General features: G+C 38.4%; 1 pseudogene; it reads left to right on the top strand.

The window, feature by feature from the left end:
* Nucleotides 1-604: 604 nt before the first annotated feature.
* Nucleotides 605-696, top strand: LOC141423529 (U2 spliceosomal RNA; annotated as a pseudogene).
* The last annotated feature ends 8,534 nt before the right edge of the window (nt 697-9,230 follow it).

Raw genomic sequence — 9,230 nt, 5'->3', positions numbered from 1 at the left:
TGCTCCACCACCCTACTGATTAGGGTGTGGAGGACAGGGAACTGGAATCCACAAAAGACTTCAGCTCAGGCTGCCTCCCTTCACCTGTTCAGCAGGTGGGCCCCAGGTGAGCCGCCAGACTCCGGGGGTTTGTGGAGTCACTCTGCCCCTTTGTTTGATCACCGTTTGCTTTCTCTGCCTGTTTGTTTTTCTGGTTTGGTTTCCTGTCCTGTTCATTAGTCATTTAGTTCTTCCTTGTTTGTTCTGTCTCCTGTGAGTTTCTGCAGGTTACCTTGCTCCTCAGCCCTAGAAGGCTAATGATGTCCTTTGTTCCTCATAATATACCTTGCATTGATGGCAGTGAGTTGTCAGATACTTGTGTACATGTTTGGTGTACAAGGGAGAAGGTTAAAGAGCTACCTGAATGATGAGTTTGTAGGACTGCCCAAATCCTTGGTAAAGAAGCGATTCTCATCACCTTTCTTGACCTTAAGCATTCAAAGGAATTTCTAAAAAGAAATCTTGGGAGAACATTGACATTTTCCAGAGCTAACATGGTTATGTTTTGTTTTATAACTTGTTAATGAAACATTCTTTTCACAGAGGAAGTATATACACACCTGCAATCGCTTCTCAGCATTTTGGCTAAGATCAAGTGTAGCATCTGTTCTTATCAGTTTAATATACATACCTGCAATAGCAAGAAAGTCACACATGGCCACAGTGTAGAGCACAAAACTGCTCTCTGGGAAACAATTGCTATTACCAGCTAAGAGCAAGAGGGGGGAGTTTGTGGCCTTAGTTGGTACAGACTATAGGTCATCTACTAATGTGTGATCACTTATAAAGTGTTGGGACAAAAGAAAGAGATGAGGTGCTTTTTAAATTGTACCATCTGTGTTTGAACTTGCATTTAAGTTTCATTTGTACAGGTGGAGCTTGCTCTAGTCAGAAATTTTGGCTCACAAAACAACCTTGATTATTTTGGAGTCCCACTAATTTGGAATTTGTCCATATTTGGAATCATTCTTTAAACTAAGTAAGAAAGCACTTTGCTATCATTGGAGAGAAATAGAAAATTGATCATTGTGAACATGAAATGTGGCTATCAAAGTGCTTAGGAAAAACTGTTTTCGAGTGCAGTAAATAGTATCCCCAACCTCCAAAGGCACAGGAAAATCACTTGAGAAAAATGTAGCAGTCCCCTGATGCTGCAGGCCTGGGGTGGTGGAATAGGAACAGAAGAGCTATATTTTTAACAAATGCCTTCAGATGATGCTCACTGTCAGATGAGTTTTAGAAACCCTACTTTAGAAGCAGTACCAAAAATCTATACAAGAATTACAGTCTAGCATCTTCTATTTAAAAAAAATAGTTTCTGTTACAACTTCCATGACTTAAGAAGTATATCAAAGACCCTAATATAGTTATTGATTACATTTGAAAGTAACAATTTTATTCCTGCAGTAGGCAGCACTTCAGTGTGTGAAAGATTGCCTTTGGTATCTTGAGGAGTTAATAATCTATTGATAAGACCAGATTTATTTATTCAGTGTTCCTGAAGAATCTTGAACACTGACTTATCTAATCCTTAACTCAAGACATACAACACGAGGCACAGAACTAAGTGCTTGCATGGTGTATAAATCAAAGACATCTTCCTTGTTCTCAGTGAACAAGTGTGGGGACAATCAAGTAAGTTGACAAGTGACAATACAGGCCTCACCCACTGTGACAGAGACAAGCCCAGAGTGAGTGAGAACATTGAAAAAGGGTCCTTGACTTAGCCAAAGGTAGAGGTGTGTGTGTGTATGTGTGTGTGTGTGTGTGTGTGTGTGTGTGTGTGTGTGTGTCTTGAGGTGCATGGTGACTAATGAAGAGGTACAGTTACCAAGGTGAGACAGGCAGAGTAAAGTGTCACTAACAGTAAGACATGACACACGCAAAGGCAGGGAAGAAAGAGACCTGTGCATTGGATGGCACCACATTTGAGTAAGACGGGAGTCACTGTATTCCTCCTGCTTAGGAATACTGATACACAACATCATTCTGGAGTTCAGATATTAGCCTGCTGGGGAAGGGGCCAAAACAAAGCAAACTCTTGTTCTTCTAAAATAACTGTACACTTGTATGTTTAGATTTCATTCCATGTTGGAGTTTGGCTGTAAATCTATTGTTTTGCATAAGAGAAGTGCATCTAATATAATCAGGTGAATTTGGAAAAGAGAGGGAGGGGAATGTGAAAGTTATATGCTTTCACATTCCAGAACTCCAATCATTTACTACTTTGTTGACTTTCATGTAATACCAAAAGCAAATTTTCTCTAGTCATCAACATATTATGTTCTATAAAATTGCATTTCTACACCTGCTTATTAGTTATTGCTAAACAATGTTGTCTGCTTTTCCTTTATATGCTAACTTCTTTTTACTGGTAAAACAAATGCTTAATTTCACCTGTTCATCCTTTTGCAATTTTTCCTCATTTAAATCATTCATGATTTTAGTCAGAACAAAAGCAAATAGATAAATGTTTAAGTTGAAATGATGCTAACACAACTTTAATCCATTCAAAAACTGTGAAAAGTATCTAATTTTATGAGTTATTTTACCCTGTCACAAAATATTGACATAATATAATTTTAATACTGAGGTAAAAGCATTTATGAATCAAATCTTTTTAAATGTTAAGGGTTTTAGAATTACAAATTTTCGATGACTAAGTACAATTTATAGATGATAAGATATATCTATGAATATCTGTCTAGAGCTGCCCTGTTCTTGTTAGCCATACATAAAGTCACCCCTTAGAAATTAGAGTCAGAGTGCTGGGTCTCTCCCAGAAAGCTGCCTCAGGAAGCTAGGACAAGAACGATTTACTTTTATTCTGATGTCCATCAATCACAATGTTGTAGACAATGTCATGTTGTCTTGACACTGGTCAAGTGATAAATTTCCAACAGATCATAATAGTACTATGTCAGTTCAGTTTTTCTATTCAAATAGAGAGTTAATTAAAAATTTATTGAAATATCACAATCAGAGACAAGATCAACAAATATTAATTTTGCCCAGTAACTTCAACTTCGAGATCTTACCATTTAGTGCCTACTTGGCACTGTAATCAACATACTGAAAGACATGTGAAATCCTATTTTTAAATCACAAATAACCTGGATGGGAGAGGCAAGACAACATGCATAAAACTATTGGAGAAAAATAAGCTGTGGCTTTTGAATACTCTGGAGTGGACTATTGCTGCTTGTGTCATAAAAGAAAAGGCTGGAAAGGGAGTGTGGAGAGAGTATGAAACCTGAAAGTTAAAAAGATGCTTATGAGAAGCAGGGAGCCACTGTGCTCCTGAGTCGGGACTAGCACAGTGAAACTGCACTTGGGGAAGAGTTTTGGGTCTTTTATTAATTTCCTCCCCCTCTCACTCACTTGGGAGCTAAGTAATTAATAGTATAAACTAGGTATCTCAAAAGTCGTCATCTGACTTAATCAATGGATTATGAAATGTAAAACACAGTCCTTGCTCCCCACCTTCAAGTTGTGCAGGATTTTATACCACAGGCTCACTTATGGATAATGAAGCCAATAGCTCAGGGATTAAAGTTTGAACAAAATAGGCTTGAGGTAATTTTAGACCTCACACAGATAAGCTTCAATCTCCCAAAGATGGCTGCAATAATAGCTCAAAACAAGCAACCTGCTTGTTTCTGTAACCAATCTGTCCTTTAAAAAAGTTGATAGACATATAAAATACGGGCCAACTCTGCCTCACTCCCAGTCCTTCACAGGGAGTCACTGACTTCTTTCTTGCTGCATTTTGATTGGCCTCCAATCCTTCTTGAAAGTTCCATAGGAAGTTTCTGCCAATTGGTTGGAGTTTGCCCTGAAGATTAAAAACTGTTTGTTACTCTGTACTAGCAGGTAACTTTGCCTAAAATAATGTTAATTTCACACAATTAGCTATAACCACTTCCTACAATATCTTTAAAAAACCCCACATCTCTATGCTCCTTAGTTTATCATTTAATACTAGAAGAAACCATTGAATGGCTCTCAGAATTTTCTCATGCTTAATGCAGAATGGTATATTGAAAGGTGATTCCTGATCTCGTGTAGTTCACATTGCAGGTAACAGACACAAGAGAGCTCACTGGAGAACTCTCTAGAAGGTAGTCTGAGAGACAAGGGGAGCACAGCAAAGACCTTCTCCTGCCCTTCCAGAGAGTGTGAACGGCTATTAGAGAAGAATAAAGCACTCCCTCCCATAAGGGAATGAGGGACAATATGGTAGATGTATTTTGCATCCATCTATGAAAATAGAAGGATGAAAACTGTTGAAATTGTTCTAAGAAGAGGGTAGGGGGAAGAGGGAGAATGATGGAGGGGGTCAATCCAACTACAATATATTGTAAGCACATAAGTAAATATCACAGTGTATCCCTCTGTACAACTATTATATGCTAATAAAATTATACAAAAACACACCCACGAACAATAGAATGTTCAGTGCTAAAGATTATGACAACAGTCAAGAACTCACCTAAAAGACTTCCCAATTATTACCTCATATAATCCTCCATTAACTTTGCTTTGGAGCTAATACTTTTCCCTGCTTTACAAATTAGGAAATTGAGGGTCCAGAGAAATTAAGTAACTTTTCCAAGTTCATACAACTTTTAAGTGGTAGAACCAAGGTTTGAACCTGAGTTTGCTTTTTCAGTGGTGGGAATGGAATCCAGAGCCTTGTGCCTGCTCAGCAAGTGCTTTGCCACAAAGCCACACCCCAGCACCCTAAGTCTGCTTTATTCTACACCAAGTGCTGCCCAGTGGAACCTTTTGTGATGATGAAAATATCCTGGATGTGTTTGGTCCGATACAATCGCCACCAGCACAATGTGGCTGTTAAACACCTGCAATGCGGCTAATGCAAAGAAGTCACTGAATTTTAATCTTGTGAAATTTAGATATAAGTAGGCTAGATGACCAGTGGTTACTATAATGACAGCACAGGCTTAGACTATCAACTCCGTAAGGACAAATGCATTTGTGTGTATCTTCAATACTTAGCAGGAATCTAGTCTATATTAGATACATAATAATATTCTTCAATGAGTCAATAAATCTAAAATCTGTACACACAATTTGTGTGGAAATTTTGTCCCTAAAACACCACTTCTTTGGAAACTCCCACAGGTTCTTCATGCATTCAGAATTACCATCACCTATAGGATAATGATGAAGGTAATGTTTTTTGCTTACTTTAGCATAGGAAAAAAAATAGTCAAAATAAAACAAATTATGCAAAGAAAATTTCCCAGTAAATCATCAATCAGCCAAAAAAAATCCCTTTTTCAGAAGGAAGTGAATTTTTTCTTGCTATAAAGAAGCCAAGTGAATTAGAAGTTATTTAATGTACTAGAAAACCATTTCTCTCAGTAAATATTTGTAAGTATGGTGATCAATGGGACCAAAGGAAGTTAAGATAGGGATAATTCCAAAAACTTCCTTTAAAAAGAGAATAATGTAGTACATGACTTTTTAACCCACGTGATGTCAAAGAGCTAGATTCATTCCTCCTCCATGAAAATAAACAACATAAATCACTTTGTAAATGATTTCAGTACTGAGGTTTGCACTCAGAGCCTTGTACCTGCTAGGTAGGCATTCTACCACTAGAGCCACACCCCCAGCCAAGTAAACAGTTTTAATAACAGACTTTTACATTTTAGCTGTCCCGTCCTGCAGGACACATCAGCGTGGGTAGCGAACCTAGAAGGGGAAGAATGAAGGGACAAGAGACACGAAGGAGACAGCAAGACAGGAGTTCTGATCAAGCTGCAAAATTTTATTGTTCATACAGGGGTATTTATGTGCTGAGGGAGTGAGGGGTACGACGAGGTGCAGGCTGGTTGGCTGGTTCTGCTATAGGACTTCTGATAGGGTGCCCGTTCGCGCCGGCGGCAAGGTAAACTCCCGGAAGAGAAGCAGGGACGGCGCCATCTTGTGCTGGAGATGGAGAAGTTGGGACAAACAACCGCAAAATGTTCCAGGGCAAGGTCAAGACAGAATGGCTCACAAAGGGAGCCTTGTCTCCGACATTTAGCAATATAAAAGAATGCCCATGTGAGATGTTTCTGGAATGATGACTATTGATGACTATTGTGTTTGATACAGTTACATAGGTTCTATTTTTTTTAAATCTTTCTCAAACCTTCCTAAAGTAAGATGAGAATCTCTTGATACCTTTATTTTTGGGCAAATTTTTATGAATCTGTGATCTCCAATCCATAATGAGCCCAAAAGCCACCTGGGAAGTTGGCTAAAAATGCAAACTCTCAGCCACCACCACTCACAGAGATTCTGGCTCACAAGGTCTTGAGATAGACCCAGGAATTTGCATGTAAGCTTCTCTTATAATTTTGGCAGATGAATTATGCTTTGAGAATAATATAAATTCTTCCAGGATAACTGTTAAGCAGGAGCAGGGGAAAGATTTACTTGATAGAATGTCTCCTCTCTTGAGAATCAAGCAGCACTGATACACTTGGGTCAAGCACACATTGTGGACGACTTGGCCATGTGGTTCCATCCTTCTTCCCATGCCACCATTTTGTAGTTTGTAGGTTATTGATCTCTTAGTCCTAATTCCAGAAGTGAACACTAAATTTCTGATCAGTTCAGGCTGATGCCTATTGCAAACTTAAACTAAGCTGGTCCTATCAAAGTGAAATCCAGGACTTTTGTTAGGTTGGGAAAAAGACACTTGATCTCTCTTGTTCTGATCAAATGTAAGAAAGAATGCAGTCTTAGGAGCTGTTGACACCCATCTTGTAACCAGGTAGAAAATTAGGCTTGGAATAACATTTACATAAGCAAAAGGCAGAACAAGGAAACAGGCAGAGCTATGAGGGGCATTGCTGAGCACAGCAAGCCAATCTTGGAGTCTGCTTCACCTCCAGACTTCTCACTTACACAAGTCAATACATTCTTCCATTCTTTAAAAAGTTTTCTGTTATTTGGAACATGAAAAGATCTAATTGATACTGGCTGCTGTTTTAGATTTTGTACACCTATTTTTCTTTCTTAGCTTTGATCTTTGTGTCTTCAAAATGTTGTTTTGCCCTTCTTTCTCAATACCTCTTTAAGTATGCTGCACAGACATACATGTCTAAGTTCTTACCACCCATCCACTGTACAATTTCTACCATGTCCTTGCTATGTTTCTTCTTTGCCTGACACTGTTCCTTCTCACTAGACCTAAACCATCAGGTACATAAGTAGTTCTACTGCTTTCAAAAAGGAGTTATTAAAGACCCATTGGCTGACTTTATGAAGTCCATGCTTTATCAGAAACTGCCTTTCCAAAGGTTTGACAAATGAAGGAACTCTCACTCTGAACCTTCTGAGCAGTTTCGTCCTCGCTGCCCTGGGATTTTAGGTACATTTCAAAAGCATTTCGATATTCTTCACATTTGGTTCTTTCATGCAATAGCTTTTCATATTTTGTCTCATCACATTAGAAAGAAATGCAGATACAGAGAGAACCACCACTGACATCCAGCCGAAGTCACAAAACCCTTTGCAGAAGCCTTAGGACAACTGATTAGATGAGCCCACCAAAGAAACCCTGGGCTGTCAACCAAACTGCACAAGAATTAGCAATTGTAGGGCCTGTCCCCTGAAACCAGAAAGCAGAAAATTTCCCCTTCTTTTTTTTCCATCTTCACTTAAAGAGATGAGAACAAATGAAATGGGAAAAAAAAAGAGAGAGAGAGAGAGAGAGAAAATGGAGGTAGAAACTGAATCCAGGAAGTTCACAAGGCAGAAAAAAAAAAAAGTCAAAAATAATTTCAAACAATTTTTTACAGCTTTGGGAATGTAGATGAAAGTACTTTTCCTTACAACCTCTTCTAATTACTGCAGAGGCTTCAATGGGATCAAAACAACTAAAAGCTATGGAATATTCTCATCAATCTCTCCTCTTCCTAGGAAAGATCCTGGAGACCTCATGCATCTCGGGAAGTGTTATCACCAAACTTACATGTTTGTCTATTTATTTAGTTGTTGCTGTCTGCTTTATCACTTATATAATGCTAACATTCTTTTGCAATGGGCAGATGGACCTCATTCAAGTTCTGACAGTAACTCTTTGTTGTTGGTACAAATGGCTTCAGAGGTATTTAATTACCATTAGTAGTCATCCGTTTGCTCCTAGCTGGTGACATTTGGAATAGTAAGCAGGGAGCATTCTTTGTGTCCAGTGAGTTCATAGAAAGTTAAACCTACTTTTGACAACAGCCTCAAGCTTAGCTACCATTAACCCCTCTTCAGTTACTGGATGATGTGTTTGAACAGTATGAATGATTAATGAAGGCTAAATAGTCCAGTTTCTATCTTAAAACCTTTTTGTTAACTGCTGGAGAGCTGAGTGACTGACAAGATGACTTTAAGCTCAAGCAAGTATTCATGAAATCTGTTGCTTGTACTCCAGAAAAAAATATTGATTGGCTATTTATTTTCAAAAGATATAATAGGTTAGAACTCTCATCCTGATGCCATTTCCAGTTCACAGACCAACACCAAGGACAATGATTTTTTGCCAGGTTGGCATCAGAAAGTAAACTTGGCTTTCATGTCTAAACTAAGTGACTAGCTGCCTTCTCTTAAGGAAACCAAGATAAAATGTAGTCAACTGTAGAATCCCATTTCAAAGCTCCTGAAAGTCACCTCTGAGTTTGCTTGCAAATTCTAGGATTGTTCCCAGGAAAAAGCCATCAAATCATCCATTAGGTTGAGAGAATCACTTATATCTGGCAACTTGTTAGCAGTAGGTAGATGTGTAAGAATGCCCAGGACACTTACCAGCTGATCTCTAAGGGGATCTCTAGAGTGGATCATCTGGAAACATCCTTTATAAAAGAGACTATGAGAAAACAGAGTTTAAAAATTCATGCAGAGCACCAAAAAGGTGAAGATGATAGCTGACTACAAGAAAGGGAAGTACACAAGAGAAGGAAAAAGCAACTTAAGAATACAATGCAACTCAGGAACATAGTTTAAGCATACCTTTATATGTACAAATTTAAGCAAACTTTATGTGCATTTGTCAAGGTTTCTTTGGCTATGCCTTAAATTCCCTTTTCATTTTTATAACTTTGTAACATTTAGGGCATAATTTATTATATACTTAGTCACTCAGACAGTCCAGAACTTGAAATCCATACCCAGGGACCCAGATA

The sequence above is a fragment of the Castor canadensis genome, chromosome 5, assembly GCF_047511655.1.
Source record: "Castor canadensis chromosome 5, mCasCan1.hap1v2, whole genome shotgun sequence".
In the NCBI taxonomy this organism is placed as follows: Eukaryota; Metazoa; Chordata; class Mammalia; order Rodentia; family Castoridae; genus Castor; species Castor canadensis.
The sequence above is the reverse complement of the archived record's forward strand: the minus strand, read 5'-3'. Positions and strand labels throughout refer to the sequence as shown.